We start from the raw sequence: 17134 nt of genomic DNA on the forward strand, positions 1-17134 counted from the left end.
AACGGCTAAATTACAAACAAAAGTATGCCAATTGTTAAATGTTGATCAACACTAATTTAGCAACCATGAAACGGAATCATTTTGGATTATATTGTCTAATTGCCTTTCATATCCAACGTTAAAACAACACTAAACATGCATCTCTTCAACAATGTGATATACTTTTTGTAATTTGTAGGTGTACAATCTGCGGCGCTCGGCGGCTTTCGGTGAGAGAAGTGAAAAAGCTTACGGCACCTGGGATTCCCAGGCGGTCTTCCATCCAGGTACTAACCAGCACCCGCTCTGCTTAGCTTCCGAGATCAGACGAGATCGGGCGGAACCAGAGAGGTATGGCTGTAAGCTGCTTTTTATCTTTTTCCTAATCCTTTAAAACGTGTCAAAGATAATCAGAAGTTTCTTTTTCTAAAATTGAAGCAGTTCTTAGCATTGGCAAGAGAGGTTCCTAAAACCTGAAGGTAACTTTACTTTTCTTCACTGGTAAATCTAACATGTTTGGTTAGCACCTGTATTTCAACGGCTAAATTACAAACAATAGTATGCCAATCGTAAAATGTTGATCAACACCAATTTAGCAATCATGAAACGGAATCATTTTGGATAATATTGTCTAATTTCCTTTCATATCCAACGTTAAAACAACACTAAACATGCATCTCTTCAACAATGTGATATACTTTTTGTAATTTGTAGGTGTACAATCTGCGGCGCTCTGCAGCTTTCAGAGAGAAGTGAAAAAGCTTACGGCACCTGGGATTCCCAGGCGGTCTTCCATCCAGGTACTAACCAGGCCCTGCTCTGCTTAGCTTCCGAGATCAGACGAGATCGGGCGGAACCAGAGAGGTATGGCCGTAAGCTGCTTTTTATCTTTTTCCTAATCCTTTATAATGCGTCAAAAAATTATGTCACGCCTGCCGTTGGCATCTTTGTGTGGGTTAAATAAGGGTATGCAAAGAAGGCTGTGACATCCTATGGCGAAAATTGGATGGACTAGAGAAGACCCGCCCAGGAGTCCCAGCCAATCGGTGGATGGCCATTGCAGTCCCCGCCACCTCAAATGGCCTGATGATGGTATGGACGTAAGCCACCTTTCATCTTCTTCCTATTGCATCTCTTCTACAATGTGATAAACTTTTTACAATTGTGTAGGTGTACAAGCTACGGCGCTGGGCGGCTTTCAGAGAGAGAAGTGAAAAAGCTTACGGCACCTGGGATTCCCAGGTGGTCTTCCATCCAGGTACTAACCAGGCCCTGCTCTGCTTAGCTTCCGAGATCAGACGAGATCGGGCGGAACCAGAGAGGTATGGCCGTAAGCTGCTTTTTATCTTTTTCCTAATCCTTTATAATGCGTCAAAAAATTATGTCACGCCTGCCGTTGGCATCTTTGTGTGGGTTAAATAAGGGTATGCAAAGAAGGCTGTGACATCCTATGGCGAAAATTGGATGGACTAGAGAAGACCCGCCCAGGAGTCCCAGCCAATCGGTGGATGGCCATTGCAGTCCCCGCCACCTCAAATGGCCTGACGATGGTATGGACGTAAGCCACCTTTCATCTTCTTCCTATTGCATCTCTTCTACAATGTGATCAACTTTTTACAATTGTGTAGGTGTACAAGCTACGTCGCTGGGCGGCTTTCAGAGAGAGAAGTGAAAAAGCTTACGGCACCTGGGATTCCCAGGCGGTCTTCCATCCAGGTACTAACCAGGCCCTGCTCTGCTTAGCTTCCGAGATCAGACGAGATCGGGCGGAACCAGAGAGGTATGGCCGTAAGCTGCTTTTTATCTTTTTCCTAATCCTTTATAATGCGTCAAAAAATTATGTCACGCCTGCCGTTGGCATCTTTGTGTGGGTTAAATAAGGGTATGCAAAGAAGGCTGTGACATCCTATGGCGAAAATTGGATGGACTAGAGAAGACCCGCCCAGGAGTCCCAGCCAATCGGTGGATGGCCATTGCAGTCCCCGCCACCTCAAATGGCCTGACGATGGTATGGAAGTAAGCCACCTTTCATCTTCTTCCTATTGCATCTCTTCTACAATGTGAAATACTTTTTACAATTGTGAAGGTGTACAATCTGCGGCGGTGGGCGGCTTTCGGAGAGAGAAGTGAAAAAGCTTACGGCACCTGGGATTCCCAGGCGGTCTTCCATCCAGGTACTAACCAGGCCCTGCTCTGCTTAGCTTCCGAGATCAGACGAGATCGGGCGGAACCAGAGAGGTATGGCCGTAAGCTGCTTTTTATCTTTTTCCTAATCCTTTATAATGCGTCAAAGATAATCAGAAGAGTTTCTTTTTCTAAAATTGAAGCAGTTCTTAGGATTGGCAAGAGAGGTTTCTAAAACCTGAAGGTAACTTTACTTTTCTTCACTGGCAATTCTAACATGTTGGGTTAGCACCTGTATTTCAACGGCTAAATTACAAACAAAAGTATGCCAATTGTTAAATGTTGATCAACACTAATTTAGCAACCATGAAACGGAATCATTTTGGATTATATTGTCTAATTGCCTTTCATATCCAACGTTAAAACAACACTAAACATGCATCTCTTCAACAATGTGATATACTTTTTGTAATTTGTAGGTGTACAATCTGCGGCGCTCGGCGGCTTTCGGTGAGAGAAGTGAAAAAGCTTACGGCACCTGGGATTCCCAGGCGGTCTTCCATCCAGGTACTAACCAGCACCCGCTCTGCTTAGCTTCCGAGATCAGACGAGATCGGGCGGAACCAGAGAGGTATGGCTGTAAGCTGCTTTTTATCTTTTTCCTAATCCTTTAAAACGTGTCAAAGATAATCAGAAGTTTCTTTTTCTAAAATTGAAGCAGTTCTTAGCATTGGCAAGAGAGGTTCCTAAAACCTGAAGGTAACTTTACTTTTCTTCACTGGTAAATCTAACATGTTTGGTTAGCACCTGTATTTCAACGGCTAAATTACAAACAATAGTATGCCAATCGTAAAATGTTGATCAACACCAATTTAGCAATCATGAAACGGAATCATTTTGGATAATATTGTCTAATTTCCTTTCATATCCAACGTTAAAACAACACTAAACATGCATCTCTTCAACAATGTGATATACTTTTTGTAATTTGTAGGTGTACAATCTGCGGCGCTCTGCAGCTTTCAGAGAGAAGTGAAAAAGCTTACGGCACCTGGGATTCCCAGGCGGTCTTCCATCCAGGTACTAACCAGGCCCTGCTCTGCTTAGCTTCCGAGATCAGACGAGATCGGGCGGAACCAGAGAGGTATGGCCGTAAGCTGCTTTTTATCTTTTTCCTAATCCTTTATAATGCGTCAAAAAATTATGTCACGCCTGCCGTTGGCATCTTTGTGTGGGTTAAATAAGGGTATGCAAAGAAGGCTGTGACATCCTATGGCGAAAATTGGATGGACTAGAGAAGACCCGCCCAGGAGTCCCAGCCAATCGGTGGATGGCCATTGCAGTCCCCGCCACCTCAAATGGCCTGATGATGGTATGGACGTAAGCCACCTTTCATCTTCTTCCTATTGCATCTCTTCTACAATGTGATAAACTTTTTACAATTGTGTAGGTGTACAAGCTACGGCGCTGGGCGGCTTTCAGAGAGAGAAGTGAAAAAGCTTACGGCACCTGGGATTCCCAGGCGGTCTTCCATCCAGGTACTAACCAGGCCCTGCTCTGCTTAGCTTCCGAGATCAGACGAGATCGGGCGGAACCAGAGAGGTATGGCCGTAAGCTGCTTTTTATCTTTTTCCTAATCCTTTATAATGCGTCAAAGATAATCAGAAGAGTTTCTTTTTCTAAAATTGAAGCAGTTCTTAGGATTGGCAAGAGAGGTTTCTAAAACCTGAAGGTAACTTTACTTTTCTTCACTGGCAATTCTAACATGTTGGGTTAGCACCTGTATTTCAACGGCTAAATTACAAACAAAAGTATGCCAATTGTTAAATGTTGATCAACACTAATTTAGCAACCATGAAACGGAATCATTTTGGATAATATTGTCTAATTCCCTTTCATATCCAACGTTAAAACAACACTAAACATGCATCTCTTCAACAATGTGATATACTTTTTGTAATTTGTAGGTGTACAATCTGCGGCGCTCGGCGGCTTTCGGTGAGAGAAGTGAAAAAGCTTACGGCACCTGGGATTCCCAGGCGGTCTTCCATCCAGGTACTAACCAGGCCCTGCTCTGCTTAGCTTCCGAGATCAGACGAGATCGGGCGGAACCAGAGAGGTATGGCCGTAAGCTGCTTTTTATCTTTTTCCTAATCCTTTATAATGCGTCAAAAAATTATGTCACGCCTGCCGTTGGCATCTTTGTGTGGGTTAAATAAGGGTATGCAAAGAAGGCTGTGACATCCTATGGCGAAAATTGGATGGACTAGAGAAGACCCGCCCAGGAGTCCCAGCCAATCGGTGGATGGCCATTGCAGTCCCCGCCACCTCAAATGGCCTGACGATGGTATGGACGTAAGCCACCTTTCATCTTCTTCCTATTGCATCTCTTCTACAATGTGAAATACTTTTTACAATTGTGAAGGTGTACAATCTGCGGCGGTGGGCGGCTTTCGGAGAGAGAAGTGAAAAAGCTTACGGCACCTGGGATTCCCAGGCGGTCTTCCATCCAGGTACTAACCAGGCCCTGCTCTGCTTAGCTTCCGAGATCAGACGAGATCGGGCAGAACCAGAGAGGTATGGCCGTAAGCTGCTTTTTATCTTTTTCCTAATCCTTTATAATGCGTCAAAGATAATCAGAAGAGTTTCTTTTTCTAAAATTGAAGCAGTTCTTAGGATTGGCAAGAGAGGTTTCTAAAACCTGAAGGTAACTTTACTTTTCTTCACTGGCAATTCTAACATGTTGGGTTAGCACCTGTATTTCAACGGCTAAATTACAAACAAAAGTATGCCAATTGTTAAATGTTGATCAACACTAATTTAGCAACCATGAAACGGAATCATTTTGGATTATATTGTCTAATTGCCTTTCATATCCAACGTTAAAACAACACTAAACATGCATCTCTTCAACAATGTGATATACTTTTTGTAATTTGTAGGTGTACAATCTGCGGCGCTCGGCGGCTTTCGGTGAGAGAAGTGAAAAAGCTTACGGCACCTGGGATTCCCAGGCGGTCTTCCATCCAGGTACTAACCAGCACCCGCTCTGCTTAGCTTCCGAGATCAGACGAGATCGGGCGGAACCAGAGAGGTATGGCTGTAAGCTGCTTTTTATCTTTTTCCTAATCCTTTAAAACGTGTCAAAGATAATCAGAAGTTTCTTTTTCTAAAATTGAAGCAGTTCTTAGCATTGGCAAGAGAGGTTCCTAAAACCTGAAGGTAACTTTACTTTTCTTCACTGGTAAATCTAACATGTTTGGTTAGCACCTGTATTTCAACGGCTAAATTACAAACAATAGTATGCCAATCGTAAAATGTTGATCAACACCAATTTAGCAATCATGAAACGGAATCATTTTGGATAATATTGTCTAATTTCCTTTCATATCCAACGTTAAAACAACACTAAACATGCATCTCTTCAACAATGTGATATACTTTTTGTAATTTGTAGGTGTACAATCTGCGGCGCTCTGCAGCTTTCAGAGAGAAGTGAAAAAGCTTACGGCACCTGGGATTCCCAGGCGGTCTTCCATCCAGGTACTAACCAGGCCCTGCTCTGCTTAGCTTCCGAGATCAGACGAGATCGGGCGGAACCAGAGAGGTATGGCCGTAAGCTGCTTTATATCTTTTTCCTAATCCTTTATAATGCGTCAAAAAATTATGTCACGCCTGCCGTTGGCATCTTTGTGTGGGTTAAATAAGGGTATGCAAAGAAGGCTGTGACATCCTATGGCGAAAATTGGATGGACTAGAGAAGACCCGCCCAGGAGTCCCAGCCAATCGGTGGATGGCCATTGCAGTCCCCGCCACCTCAAATGGCCTGATGATGGTATGGACGTAAGCCACCTTTCATCTTCTTCCTATTGCATCTCTTCTACAATGTGATAAACTTTTTACAATTGTGTAGGTGTACAAGCTACGGCGCTGGGCGGCTTTCAGAGAGAGAAGTGAAAAAGCTTACGGCACCTGGGATTCCCAGGCGGTCTTCCATCCAGGTACTAACCAGGCCCTGCTCTGCTTAGCTTCCGAGATCAGACGAGATCGGGCGGAACCAGAGAGGTATGGCCGTAAGCTGCTTTTTATCTTTTTCCTAATCCTTTATAATGCGTCAAAAAATTATGTCACGCCTGCCGTTGGCATCTTTGTGTGGGTTAAATAAGGGTATGCAAAGAAGGCTGTGACATCCTATGGCGAAAATTGGATGGACTAGAGAAGACCCGCCCTGGAGTCCCAGCCAATCGGTGGATGGCCATTGCAGTCCCCGCCACCTCAAATGGCCTGACGATGGTATGGACGTAAGCCACCTTTCATCTTCTTCCTATTGCATCTCTTCTACAATGTGATCAACTTTTTACAATTGTGTAGGTGTACAAGCTACGTCGCTGGGCGGCTTTCAGAGAGAGAAGTGAAAAAGCTTACGGCACCTGGGATTCCCAGGCGGTCTTCCATCCAGGTACTAACCAGGCCCTGCTCTGCTTAGCTTCCGAGATCAGACGAGATCGGGCGGAACCAGAGAGGTATGGCCGTAAGCTGCTTTTTATCTTTTTCCTAATCCTTTATAATGCGTCAAAAAATTATGTCACGCCTGCCGTTGGCATCTTTGTGTGGGTTAAATAAGGGTATGCAAAGAAGGCTGTGACATCCTATGGCGAAAATTGGATGGACTAGAGAAGACCCGCCCTGGAGTCCCAGCCAATCGGTGGATGGCCATTGCAGTCCCCGCCACCTCAAATGGCCTGACGATGGTATGGACGTAAGCCACCTTTCATCTTCTTCCTATTGCATCTCTTCTACAATGTGATCAACTTTTTACAATTGTGTAGGTGTACAAGCTACGTCGCTGGGCGGCTTTCAGAGAGAGAAGTGAAAAAGCTTACGGCACCTGGGATTCCCAGGCGGTCTTCCATCCAGGTACTAACCAGGCCCTGCTCTGCTTAGCTTCCGAGATCAGACGAGATCGGGCGGAACCAGAGAGGTATGGCCGTAAGCTGCTTTTTATCTTTTTCCTAATCCTTTATAATGCGTCAAAAAATTATGTCACGCCTGCCGTTGGCATCTTTGTGTGGGTTAAATAAGGGTATGCAAAGAAGGCTGTGACATCCTATGGCGAAAATTGGATGGACTAGAGAAGACCCGCCCAGGAGTCCCAGCCAATCGGTGGATGGCCATTGCAGTCCCCGCCACCTCAAATGGCCTGACGATGGTATGGAAGTAAGCCACCTTTCATCTTCTTCCTATTGCATCTCTTCTACAATGTGAAATACTTTTTACAATTGTGAAGGTGTACAATCTGCGGCGGTGGGCGGCTTTCGGAGAGAGAAGTGAAAAAGCTTACGGCACCTGGGATTCCCAGGCGGTCTTCCATCCAGGTACTAACCAGGCCCTGCTCTGCTTAGCTTCCGAGATCAGACGAGATCGGGCGGAACCAGAGAGGTATGGCCGTAAGCTGCTTTTTATCTTTTTCCTAATCCTTTATAATGCGTCAAAGATAATCAGAAGAGTTTCTTTTTCTAAAATTGAAGCAGTTCTTAGGATTGGCAAGAGAGGTTTCTAAAACCTGAAGGTAACTTTACTTTTCTTCACTGGCAATTCTAACATGTTGGGTTAGCACCTGTATTTCAACGGCTAAATTACAAACAAAAGTATGCCAATTGTTAAATGTTGATCAACACTAATTTAGCAACCATGAAACGGAATCATTTTGGATTATATTGTCTAATTGCCTTTCATATCCAACGTTAAAACAACACTAAACATGCATCTCTTCAACAATGTGATATACTTTTTGTAATTTGTAGGTGTACAATCTGCGGCGCTCGGCGGCTTTCGGTGAGAGAAGTGAAAAAGCTTACGGCACCTGGGATTCCCAGGCGGTCTTCCATCCAGGTACTAACCAGCACCCGCTCTGCTTAGCTTCCGAGATCAGACGAGATCGGGCGGAACCAGAGAGGTATGGCTGTAAGCTGCTTTTTATCTTTTTCCTAATCCTTTAAAACGTGTCAAAGATAATCAGAAGTTTCTTTTTCTAAAATTGAAGCAGTTCTTAGCATTGGCAAGAGAGGTTCCTAAAACCTGAAGGTAACTTTACTTTTCTTCACTGGTAAATCTAACATGTTTGGTTAGCACCTGTATTTCAACGGCTAAATTACAAACAATAGTATGCCAATCGTAAAATGTTGATCAACACCAATTTAGCAATCATGAAACGGAATCATTTTGGATAATATTGTCTAATTTCCTTTCATATCCAACGTTAAAACAACACTAAACATGCATCTCTTCAACAATGTGATATACTTTTTGTAATTTGTAGGTGTACAATCTGCGGCGCTCTGCAGCTTTCAGAGAGAAGTGAAAAAGCTTACGGCACCTGGGATTCCCAGGCGGTCTTCCATCCAGGTACTAACCAGGCCCTGCTCTGCTTAGCTTCCGAGATCAGACGAGATCGGGCGGAACCAGAGAGGTATGGCCGTAAGCTGCTTTTTATCTTTTTCCTAATCCTTTATAATGCGTCAAAAAATTATGTCACGCCTGCCGTTGGCATCTTTGTGTGGGTTAAATAAGGGTATGCAAAGAAGGCTGTGACATCCTATGGCGAAAATTGGATGGACTAGAGAAGACCCGCCCAGGAGTCCCAGCCAATCGGTGGATGGCCATTGCAGTCCCCGCCACCTCAAATGGCCTGATGATGGTATGGACGTAAGCCACCTTTCATCTTCTTCCTATTGCATCTCTTCTACAATGTGATAAACTTTTTACAATTGTGTAGGTGTACAAGCTACGGCGCTGGGCGGCTTTCAGAGAGAGAAGTGAAAAAGCTTACGGCACCTGGGATTCCCAGGCGGTCTTCCATCCAGGTACTAACCAGGCCCTGCTCTGCTTAGCTTCCGAGATCAGACGAGATCGGGCGGAACCAGAGAGGTATGGCCGTAAGCTGCTTTTTATCTTTTTCCTAATCCTTTATAATGCGTCAAAGATAATCAGAAGAGTTTCTTTTTCTAAAATTGAAGCAGTTCTTAGGATTGGCAAGAGAGGTTTCTAAAACCTGAAGGTAACTTTACTTTTCTTCACTGGCAATTCTAACATGTTGGGTTAGCACCTGTATTTCAACGGCTAAATTACAAACAAAAGTATGCCAATTGTTAAATGTTGATCAACACTAATTTAGCAACCATGAAACGGAATCATTTTGGATAATATTGTCTAATTCCCTTTCATATCCAACGTTAAAACAACACTAAACATGCATCTCTTCAACAATGTGATATACTTTTTGTAATTTGTAGGTGTACAATCTGCGGCGCTCTGCAGCTTTCAGAGAGAAGTGAAAAAGCTTACGGCACCTGGGATTCCCAGGCGGTCTTCCATCCAGGTACTAACCAGGCCCTGCTCTGCTTAGCTTCCGAGATCAGACGAGATCGGGCGGAACCAGAGAGGTATGGCCGTAAGCTGCTTTTTATCTTTTTCCTAATCCTTTATAATGCGTCAAAAAATTATGTCACGCCTGCCGTTGGCATCTTTGTGTGGGTTAAATAAGGGTATGCAAAGAAGGCTGTGACATCCTATGGCGAAAATTGGATGGACTAGAGAAGACCCGCCCAGGAGTCCCAGCCAATCGGTGGATGGCCATTGCAGTCCCCGCCACCTCAAATGGCCTGACGATGGTATGGACGTAAGCCACCTTTCATCTTCTTCCTATTGCATCTCTTCTACAATGTGATCAACTTTTTACAATTGTGTAGGTGTACAAGCTACGGCGCTGGGCGGCTTTCAGAGAGAGAAGTGAAAAAGCTTACGGCACCTGGGATTCCCAGGCGGTCTTCCATCCAGGTACTAACCAGGCCCTGCTCTGCTTAGCTTCCGAGATCAGACGAGATCGGGCGGAACCAGAGAGGTATGGACGTAAGCTGCTTTTCATCTTTTTCCTAATCCTTTAAAACGTGTCAAAGATAATCAGAAGTTTCTTTTTTTAAAATTGAAGCAGTTCTTAGCATTGGCAAGAGAGGTTCCTAAAACCTAAAGGGAACTTTACTTTTCTTCACTGGTAAATCTAACATGTTTGGTTAGCAACTGTATTTCAACGGCTAAATTACAAACAAAAGTATGCCAATTGTTAAATGTTGATCAACACTAATTTAGCAACCATGAAACGGAATCATGTTTGATAATATTGTCTAAATGCCTTTCATATCCAACGTTAAAACAACAATAAACATGCATCTCTTCAACAATGTGATATACTTTTTGTAATTTGTAGGTGTACAATCTGCGGCGCTCTGCAGCTTTCAGAGAGAAGTGAAAAAGCTTACGGCACCTGGGATTCCCAGGCGGTCTTCCATCCAGGTACTAACCAGGCCCTGCTCTGCTTAGCTTCCGAGATCAGACGAGATCGGGCGGAACCAGAGAGGTATGGCCGTAAGCTGCTTTTTATCTTTTTCCTAATCCTTTATAATGCGTCAAAGATAATCAGAAGAGTTTCTTTTTCTAAAATTGAAGCAGTTCTTAGGATTGGCAAGAGAGGTTTCTAAAACCTGAAGGTAACTTTACTTTTCTTCACTGGCAATTCTAACATGTTGGGTTAGCACCTGTATTTCAACGGCTAAATTACAAACAAAAGTATGCCAATTGTTAAATGTTGATCAACACTAATTTAGCAACCATGAAACGGAATCATTTTGGATAATATTGTCTAATTCCCTTTCATATCCAACGTTAAAACAACACTAAACATGCATCTCTTCAACAATGTGATATACTTTTTGTAATTTGTAGGTGTACAATCTGCGGCGCTCTGCAGCTTTCAGAGAGAAGTGAAAAAGCTTACGGCACCTGGGATTCCCAGGCGGTCTTCCATCCAGGTACTAACCAGGCCCTGCTCTGCTTAGCTTCCGAGATCAGACGAGATCGGGCGGAACCAGAGAGGTATGGCCGTAAGCTGCTTTTTATCTTTTTCCTAATCCTTTATAATGCGTCAAAAAATTATGTCACGCCTGCCGTTGGCATCTTTGTGTGGGTTAAATAAGGGTATGCAAAGAAGGCTGTGACATCCTATGGCGAAAATTGGATGGACTAGAGAAGACCCGCCCAGGAGTCCCAGCCAATCGGTGGATGGCCATTGCAGTCCCCGCCACCTCAAATGGCCTGACGATGGTATGGACGTAAGCCACCTTTCATCTTCTTCCTATTGCATCTCTTCTACAATGTGATCAACTTTTTACAATTGTGTAGGTGTACAAGCTACGGCGCTGGGCGGCTTTCAGAGAGAGAAGTGAAAAAGCTTACGGCACCTGGGATTCCCAGGCGGTCTTCCATCCAGGTACTAACCAGGCCCTGCTCTGCTTAGCTTCCGAGATCAGACGAGATCGGGCGGAACCAGAGAGGTATGGCCGTAAGCTGCTTTTCATCTTTTTCCTAATCCTTTAAAACGTGTCAAAGATAATCAGAAGTTTCTTTTTCTAAAATTGAAGCAGTTCTTAGCATTGGCAAGAGAGGTTCCTAAAACCTAAAGGGAACTTTACTTTTCTTCACTGGTAAATCTAACATGTTTGGTTAGCAACTGTATTTCAACGGCTAAATTACAAACAAAAGTATGCCAATTGTTAAATGTTGATCAACACTAATTTAGCAACCATGAAACGGAATCATGTTTGATAATATTGTCTAAATGCCTTTCATATCCAACGTTAAAACAACAATAAACATGCATCTCTTCAACAATGTGATATACTTTTTGTAATTTGTAGGTGTACAATCTGCGGCGCTCTGCAGCTTTCAGAGAGAAGTGAAAAAGCTTACGGCACCTGGGATTCCCAGGCGGTCTTCCATCCAGGTACTAACCAGGCCCTGCTCTGCTTAGCTTCCGAGATCAGACGAGATCGGGCGGAACCAGAGAGGTATGGCCGTAAGCTGCTTTTTATCTTTTTCCTAATCCTTTATAATGCGTCAAAAAATTATGTCACGCCTGCCGTTGGCATCTTTGTGTGGGTTAAATAAGGGTATGCAAAGAAGGCTGTGACATCCTATGGCGAAAATTGGATGGACTAGAGAAGACCCGCCCAGGAGTCCCAGCCAATCGGTGGATGGCCATTGCAGTCCCCGCCACCTCAAATGGCCTGACGATGGTATGGACGTAAGCCACCTTTCATCTTCTTCCTATTGCATCTCTTCTACAATGTGATCAACTTTTTACAATTGTGTAGGTGTACAAGCTACGGCGCTGGGCGGCTTTCAGAGAGAGAAGTGAAAAAGCTTACGGCACCTGTGATTCCCAGGCGGTCTTCCATCCAGGTACTAACCAGGCCCTGCTCTGCTTAGCTTCCGAGATCAGACGAGATCGGGCGGAACCAGAGAGGTATGGCCGTAAGCTGCTTTTTATCTTTTTCCTAATCCTTTATAATGCGTCAAAAAATTATGTCACGCCTGCCGTTGGCATCTTTGTGTGGGTTAAATAAGGGTATGCAAAGAAGGCTGTGACATCCTATGGCGAAAATTGGATGGACTAGAGAAGACCCGCCCAGGAGTCCCAGCCAATCGGTGGATGGCCATTGCAGTCCCCGCCACCTCAAATGGCCTGACGATGGTATGGACGTAAGCCACCTTTCATCTTCTTCCTATTGCATCTCTTCTACAATGTGATAAACTTTTTACAATTGTGTAGGTGTACAAGCTACGGCGCTGGGCGGCTTTCAGAGAGAGAAGTGAAAAAGCTTACGGCACCTGGGATTCCCAGGCGGTCTTCCATCCAGGTACTAACCAGGCCCAGCTCTGCTTAGCTTCCGAGATCAGACGAGATCGGGCGGAACCAGAGAGGTATGGCCGTAAGCTGCTTTTTATCTTTTTCCTAATCCTTTATAATGCGTCAAAAAATTATGTCACGCCTGCCGTTGGCATCTTTGTGTGGGTTAAATAAGGGTATGCAAAGAAGGCTGTGACATCCTATGGCGAAAATTGGATGGACTAGAGAAGACCCGCCCAGGAGTCCCAGCCAATCGGTGGATGGCCATTGCAGTCCCCGCCACCTCAAATGGCCTGACGATGGTATGGACGTAAGCCACCTTTCATCTTCTTCCTATTGCATCTCTTCTACAATGTGAAATACTTTTTACAATTGTGAAGGTGTACAATCTGCGGCGGTGGGCGGCTTTCGGAGAGAGAAGTGAAAAAGCTTACGGCACCTGGGATTCCCAGGCGGTCTTCCATCCAGGTACTAACCAGGCCCTGCTCTGCTTAGCTTCCGAGATCAGACGAGATCGGGCGGAACCAGAGAGGTATGGCCGTAAGCTGCTTTTTATCTTTTTCCTAATCCTTTATAATGCGTCAAAGATAATCAGAAGAGTTTCTTTTTCTAAAATTGAAGCAGTTCTTAGCATTGGCAAGAGAGGTTCCTAAAACCTAAAGGGAACTTTACTTTTCTTCACTGGTAAATCTAACATGTTTGGTTAGCAACTGTATTTCAACGGCTAAATTACAAACAAAAGTATGCCAATTGTTAAATGTTGATCAACACTAATTTAGCAACCATGAAACGGAATCATGTTTGATAATATTGTCTAAATGCCTTTCATATCCAACGTTAAAACAACAATAAACATGCATCTCTTCAACAATGTGATATACTTTTTGTAATTTGTAGGTGTACAATCTGCGGCGCTCTGCAGCTTTCAGAGAGAAGTGAAAAAGCTTACGGCACCTGGGATTCCCAGGCGGTCTTCCATCCAGGTACTAACCAGGCCCTGCTCTGCTTAGCTTCCGAGATCAGACGAGATCGGGCGGAACCAGAGAGGTATGGCCGTAAGCTGCTTTTTATCTTTTTCCTAATCCTTTATAATGCGTCAAAAAATTATGTCACGCCTGCCGTTGGCATCTTTGTGTGGGTTAAATAAGGGTATGCAAAGAAGGCTGTGACATCCTATGGCGAAAATTGGATGGACTAGAGAAGACCCGCCCAGGAGTCCCAGCCAATCGGTGGATGGCCATTGCAGTCCCCGCCACCTCAAATGGCCTGACGATGGTATGGACGTAAGCCACCTTTCATCTTCTTCCTATTGCATCTCTTCTACAATGTGATCAACTTTTTACAATTGTGTAGGTGTACAATTTACGGCGCTGGGCGGCTTTCAGAGAGAGAAGTGAAAAAGCTTACGGCACCTGGGATTCCCAGGCGGTCTTCCATCCAGGTACTAACCAGGCCCTGCTCTGCTTAGCTTCCGAGATCAGACGAGATCGGGCGGAACCAGAGAGGTATGGCCGTAAGCTGCTTTTCATCTTTTTCCTAATCCTTTAAAACGTGTCAAAGATAATCAGAAGTTTCTTTTTCTAAAATTGAAGCAGTTCTTAGCATTGGCAAGAGAGGTTCCTAAAACCTGAAGGGAACTTTACTTTTCTTCACTGGTAAATCTAACATGTTTGGTTAGCACCTGTATTTCAACGGCTAAATTACAAACAATAGTATGCCAATCGTAAAATGTTGATCAACACTAATTTAGCAATCATGAAACGGAATCATTTTGGATAATATTGTCTAATTTCCTTTCATATGCAACGTTAAAACAACACTAAACATGCATCTCTTCAACAATGTGATAAACTTTTTACAATTGTGTAGGTGTACAAGCTACGGCGCTGGGCGGCTTTCAGAGAGAGAAGTGAAAAAGCTTACGGCACCTGGGATTCCCAGGCGGTCTTCCATCCAGGTACTAACCAGGCCCTGCTCTGCTTAGCTTCCGAGATCAGACGAGATCGGGCGGAACCAGAGAGGTATGGCCGTAAGCTGCTTTTCATCTTTTTCCTAATCCTTTAAAACGTGTCAAAGATAATCAGAAGTTTCTTTTTCTAAAATTGAAGCAGTTCTTAGCATTGGCAAGAGAGGTTCCTAAAACCTAAAGGGAACTTTACTTTTCTTCTTTGGTAAATCTAACATGTTTGGTTAGCACCTGTATTTCAACGGCTAAATTACAAACAAAAGTATGCCAATTGTTAAATGTTGATCAACACTAATTTAGCAACCATGAAACGGAATCATGTTTGATAATATTGTCTAAATGCCTTTCATATGCAACGTTAAAACAACACTAAACATGCATCTCTTCAACAATGTGATATACTTTTTGTAATTTGTAGGTGTACAATCTGCGGCGCTCGGCGGCTTTCGGTGAGAGAAGTGAAAAAGCTTACGGCACCTGGGATTCCCAGGCGGTCTTCCATCCAGGTACTAACCAGGCCCAGCTCTGCTTAGCTTCCGAGATCAGACGAGATCGGGCGGAACCAGAGAGGTATGGCCGTAAGCTGCTTTTTATCCTTTTCCTAATCCTTTATAATGCGTCAAAAAATTATGTCACGCCTGCCGTTGGCATCTTTGTGTGGGTTAAATAAGGGTATGCAAAGAAGGCTGTGACATCCTATGGCGAAAATTGGATGGACTAGAGAAGACCCGCCCAGGAGTCCCAGCCAATCGGTGGATGGCCATTGCAGTCCCCGCCACCTCAAATGGCCTGACGATGGTATGGACGTAAGCCACCTTTCATCTTCTTCCTATTGCATCTCTTCTACAATGTGAAATACTTTTTACAATTGTGAAGGTGTACAATCTGCGGCGGTGGGCGGCTTTCGGAGAGAGAAGTGAAAAAGCTTACGGCACCTGGGATTCCCAGGCGGTCTTCCATCCAGGTACTAACCAGGCCCTGCTCTGCTTAGCTTCCGAGATCAGACGAGATCGGGCGGAACCAGAGAGGTATGGCCGTAAGCTGCTTTTTATCTTTTTCCTAATCCTTTATAATGCGTCAAAGATAATCAGAAGAGTTTCTTTTTCTAAAATTGAAGCAGTTCTTAGGATTGGCAAGAGAGGTTTCTAAAACCTGAAGGTAACTTTACTTTTCTTCACTGGCAATTCTAACATGTTGGGTTAGCACCTGTATTTCAACGGCTAAATTACAAACAAAAGTATGCCAATTGTTAAATGTTGATCAACACTAATTTAGCAACCATGAAACGGAATCTTTTTGGATAATATTGTCTAATTCCCTTTCATATCCAACGTTAAAACAACACTAAACATGCATCTCTTCAACAATGTGATATACTTTTTGTAATTTGTAGGTGTACAATCTGCGGCGCTCTGCAGCTTTCAGAGAGAAGTGAAAAAGCTTACGGCACCTGGGATTCCCAGGCGGTCTTCCATCCAGGTACTAACCAGGCCCTGCTCTGCTTAGCTTCCGAGATCAGACGAGATCGGGCGGAACCAGAGAGGTATGGCCGTAAGCTGCTTTTTATCTTTTTCCTAATCCTTTATAATGCGTCAAAAAATTATGTCACGCCTGCCGTTGGCATCTTTGTGTGGGTTAAATAAGGGTATGCAAAGAAGGCTGTGACATCCTATGGCGAAAATTGGATGGACTAGAGAAGACCCGCCCAGGAGTCCCAGCCAATCGGTGGATGGCCATTGCAGTCCCCGCCACCTCAAATGGCCTGACGATGGTATGGACGTAAGCCACCTTTCATCTTCTTCCTATTGCATCTCTTCTACAATGTGATCAACTTTTTACAATTGTGTAGGTGTACAAGCTACGGCGCTGGGCGGCTTTCAGAGAGAGAAGTGAAAAAGCTTACGGCACCTGGGATTCCCAGGCGGTCTTCCATCCAGGTACTAACCAGGCCCTGCTCTGCTTAGCTTCCGAGATCAGACGAGATCGGGCGGAACCAGAGAGGTATGGCCGTAAGCTGCTTTTCATCTTTTTCCTAATCCTTTAAAACGTGTCAAAGATAATCAGAAGTTTCTTTTTCTAAAATTGAAGCAGTTCTTAGCATTGGCAAGAGAGGTTCCTAAAACCTAAAGGGAACTTTACTTTTCTTCACTGGTAAATCTAACATGTTTGGTTAGCAACTGTATTTCAACGGCTAAATTACAAACAAAAGTATGCCAATTGTTAAATGTTGATCAACACTAATTTAGCAACCATGAAACGGAATCATGTTTGATAATATTGTCTAAATGCCTTTCATATCCAACGTTAAAACAACAATAAACATG

The 17134-nt window shown here is 44.0% G+C and overlaps 31 non-coding genes and 4 pseudogenes across 31 annotated transcripts; all 35 read right to left on the reverse strand.

Annotated features, from left to right (window-relative positions):
* Positions 1-225: 225 nt before the first annotated feature.
* LOC134111462 (5S ribosomal RNA) lies at positions 226-344 on the reverse strand (annotated as a pseudogene).
* Positions 345-738: 394 nt separating this feature from the next.
* LOC134110787 (5S ribosomal RNA) lies at positions 739-857 on the reverse strand. The gene has a single exon (XR_009944170.1). It is a non-coding gene; the product is annotated as a 5S ribosomal RNA (ribosomal RNA).
* A 339-nt stretch (positions 858-1196) lies between these two features.
* Positions 1197-1315, reverse strand: LOC134111609 (5S ribosomal RNA). Its single transcript, XR_009944953.1, has one exon. It is a non-coding gene; the product is annotated as a 5S ribosomal RNA (ribosomal RNA).
* A 339-nt stretch (positions 1316-1654) lies between these two features.
* On the reverse strand, positions 1655-1773 carry LOC134110798 (5S ribosomal RNA). Its single transcript, XR_009944181.1, has one exon. It is a non-coding gene; the product is annotated as a 5S ribosomal RNA (ribosomal RNA).
* A 339-nt stretch (positions 1774-2112) lies between these two features.
* On the reverse strand, positions 2113-2231 carry LOC134110809 (5S ribosomal RNA). The gene has a single exon (XR_009944192.1). It is a non-coding gene; the product is annotated as a 5S ribosomal RNA (ribosomal RNA).
* A 398-nt stretch (positions 2232-2629) lies between these two features.
* On the reverse strand, positions 2630-2748 carry LOC134111464 (5S ribosomal RNA; annotated as a pseudogene).
* Positions 2749-3142: 394 nt separating this feature from the next.
* LOC134110820 (5S ribosomal RNA) lies at positions 3143-3261 on the reverse strand. The gene has a single exon (XR_009944203.1). It is a non-coding gene; the product is annotated as a 5S ribosomal RNA (ribosomal RNA).
* Positions 3262-3600: 339 nt separating this feature from the next.
* LOC134110831 (5S ribosomal RNA) lies at positions 3601-3719 on the reverse strand. Its single transcript, XR_009944214.1, has one exon. It is a non-coding gene; the product is annotated as a 5S ribosomal RNA (ribosomal RNA).
* A 398-nt stretch (positions 3720-4117) lies between these two features.
* On the reverse strand, positions 4118-4236 carry LOC134110843 (5S ribosomal RNA). Its single transcript, XR_009944226.1, has one exon. It is a non-coding gene; the product is annotated as a 5S ribosomal RNA (ribosomal RNA).
* A 339-nt stretch (positions 4237-4575) lies between these two features.
* On the reverse strand, positions 4576-4694 carry LOC134111149 (5S ribosomal RNA). Its single transcript, XR_009944532.1, has one exon. It is a non-coding gene; the product is annotated as a 5S ribosomal RNA (ribosomal RNA).
* Positions 4695-5092: 398 nt separating this feature from the next.
* Positions 5093-5211, reverse strand: LOC134111465 (5S ribosomal RNA; annotated as a pseudogene).
* Positions 5212-5605: 394 nt separating this feature from the next.
* LOC134110854 (5S ribosomal RNA) lies at positions 5606-5724 on the reverse strand. The gene has a single exon (XR_009944237.1). It is a non-coding gene; the product is annotated as a 5S ribosomal RNA (ribosomal RNA).
* Positions 5725-6063: 339 nt separating this feature from the next.
* Positions 6064-6182, reverse strand: LOC134110865 (5S ribosomal RNA). The gene has a single exon (XR_009944248.1). It is a non-coding gene; the product is annotated as a 5S ribosomal RNA (ribosomal RNA).
* Positions 6183-6521: 339 nt separating this feature from the next.
* Positions 6522-6640, reverse strand: LOC134110876 (5S ribosomal RNA). The gene has a single exon (XR_009944259.1). It is a non-coding gene; the product is annotated as a 5S ribosomal RNA (ribosomal RNA).
* A 339-nt stretch (positions 6641-6979) lies between these two features.
* LOC134110887 (5S ribosomal RNA) lies at positions 6980-7098 on the reverse strand. The gene has a single exon (XR_009944270.1). It is a non-coding gene; the product is annotated as a 5S ribosomal RNA (ribosomal RNA).
* A 339-nt stretch (positions 7099-7437) lies between these two features.
* Positions 7438-7556, reverse strand: LOC134110898 (5S ribosomal RNA). Its single transcript, XR_009944281.1, has one exon. It is a non-coding gene; the product is annotated as a 5S ribosomal RNA (ribosomal RNA).
* Positions 7557-7954: 398 nt separating this feature from the next.
* LOC134111466 (5S ribosomal RNA) lies at positions 7955-8073 on the reverse strand (annotated as a pseudogene).
* A 394-nt stretch (positions 8074-8467) lies between these two features.
* Positions 8468-8586, reverse strand: LOC134110909 (5S ribosomal RNA). Its single transcript, XR_009944292.1, has one exon. It is a non-coding gene; the product is annotated as a 5S ribosomal RNA (ribosomal RNA).
* Positions 8587-8925: 339 nt separating this feature from the next.
* On the reverse strand, positions 8926-9044 carry LOC134110920 (5S ribosomal RNA). The gene has a single exon (XR_009944303.1). It is a non-coding gene; the product is annotated as a 5S ribosomal RNA (ribosomal RNA).
* A 396-nt stretch (positions 9045-9440) lies between these two features.
* On the reverse strand, positions 9441-9559 carry LOC134110931 (5S ribosomal RNA). Its single transcript, XR_009944314.1, has one exon. It is a non-coding gene; the product is annotated as a 5S ribosomal RNA (ribosomal RNA).
* A 339-nt stretch (positions 9560-9898) lies between these two features.
* On the reverse strand, positions 9899-10017 carry LOC134111214 (5S ribosomal RNA). Its single transcript, XR_009944596.1, has one exon. It is a non-coding gene; the product is annotated as a 5S ribosomal RNA (ribosomal RNA).
* A 394-nt stretch (positions 10018-10411) lies between these two features.
* LOC134110942 (5S ribosomal RNA) lies at positions 10412-10530 on the reverse strand. Its single transcript, XR_009944325.1, has one exon. It is a non-coding gene; the product is annotated as a 5S ribosomal RNA (ribosomal RNA).
* A 396-nt stretch (positions 10531-10926) lies between these two features.
* On the reverse strand, positions 10927-11045 carry LOC134110954 (5S ribosomal RNA). The gene has a single exon (XR_009944337.1). It is a non-coding gene; the product is annotated as a 5S ribosomal RNA (ribosomal RNA).
* Positions 11046-11384: 339 nt separating this feature from the next.
* On the reverse strand, positions 11385-11503 carry LOC134110965 (5S ribosomal RNA). Its single transcript, XR_009944348.1, has one exon. It is a non-coding gene; the product is annotated as a 5S ribosomal RNA (ribosomal RNA).
* A 394-nt stretch (positions 11504-11897) lies between these two features.
* On the reverse strand, positions 11898-12016 carry LOC134110976 (5S ribosomal RNA). Its single transcript, XR_009944359.1, has one exon. It is a non-coding gene; the product is annotated as a 5S ribosomal RNA (ribosomal RNA).
* Positions 12017-12355: 339 nt separating this feature from the next.
* Positions 12356-12474, reverse strand: LOC134111178 (5S ribosomal RNA). Its single transcript, XR_009944561.1, has one exon. It is a non-coding gene; the product is annotated as a 5S ribosomal RNA (ribosomal RNA).
* A 339-nt stretch (positions 12475-12813) lies between these two features.
* On the reverse strand, positions 12814-12932 carry LOC134111654 (5S ribosomal RNA). Its single transcript, XR_009944998.1, has one exon. It is a non-coding gene; the product is annotated as a 5S ribosomal RNA (ribosomal RNA).
* A 339-nt stretch (positions 12933-13271) lies between these two features.
* On the reverse strand, positions 13272-13390 carry LOC134110987 (5S ribosomal RNA). Its single transcript, XR_009944370.1, has one exon. It is a non-coding gene; the product is annotated as a 5S ribosomal RNA (ribosomal RNA).
* A 396-nt stretch (positions 13391-13786) lies between these two features.
* LOC134110998 (5S ribosomal RNA) lies at positions 13787-13905 on the reverse strand. The gene has a single exon (XR_009944381.1). It is a non-coding gene; the product is annotated as a 5S ribosomal RNA (ribosomal RNA).
* A 339-nt stretch (positions 13906-14244) lies between these two features.
* On the reverse strand, positions 14245-14363 carry LOC134111009 (5S ribosomal RNA). Its single transcript, XR_009944392.1, has one exon. It is a non-coding gene; the product is annotated as a 5S ribosomal RNA (ribosomal RNA).
* Positions 14364-14760: 397 nt separating this feature from the next.
* LOC134111020 (5S ribosomal RNA) lies at positions 14761-14879 on the reverse strand. The gene has a single exon (XR_009944403.1). It is a non-coding gene; the product is annotated as a 5S ribosomal RNA (ribosomal RNA).
* A 396-nt stretch (positions 14880-15275) lies between these two features.
* On the reverse strand, positions 15276-15394 carry LOC134111665 (5S ribosomal RNA). Its single transcript, XR_009945009.1, has one exon. It is a non-coding gene; the product is annotated as a 5S ribosomal RNA (ribosomal RNA).
* Positions 15395-15733: 339 nt separating this feature from the next.
* LOC134111031 (5S ribosomal RNA) lies at positions 15734-15852 on the reverse strand. Its single transcript, XR_009944414.1, has one exon. It is a non-coding gene; the product is annotated as a 5S ribosomal RNA (ribosomal RNA).
* Positions 15853-16248: 396 nt separating this feature from the next.
* On the reverse strand, positions 16249-16367 carry LOC134111041 (5S ribosomal RNA). Its single transcript, XR_009944424.1, has one exon. It is a non-coding gene; the product is annotated as a 5S ribosomal RNA (ribosomal RNA).
* Positions 16368-16706: 339 nt separating this feature from the next.
* LOC134111052 (5S ribosomal RNA) lies at positions 16707-16825 on the reverse strand. Its single transcript, XR_009944435.1, has one exon. It is a non-coding gene; the product is annotated as a 5S ribosomal RNA (ribosomal RNA).
* Between the last annotated feature and the right edge of the window lie 309 nt (positions 16826-17134).

The sequence above is a fragment of the Pungitius pungitius genome, unplaced genomic scaffold (assembly GCF_949316345.1).
Source record: "Pungitius pungitius unplaced genomic scaffold, fPunPun2.1 scaffold_29, whole genome shotgun sequence".
NCBI classification, from domain to species: domain Eukaryota; kingdom Metazoa; phylum Chordata; class Actinopteri; order Perciformes; family Gasterosteidae; genus Pungitius; species Pungitius pungitius.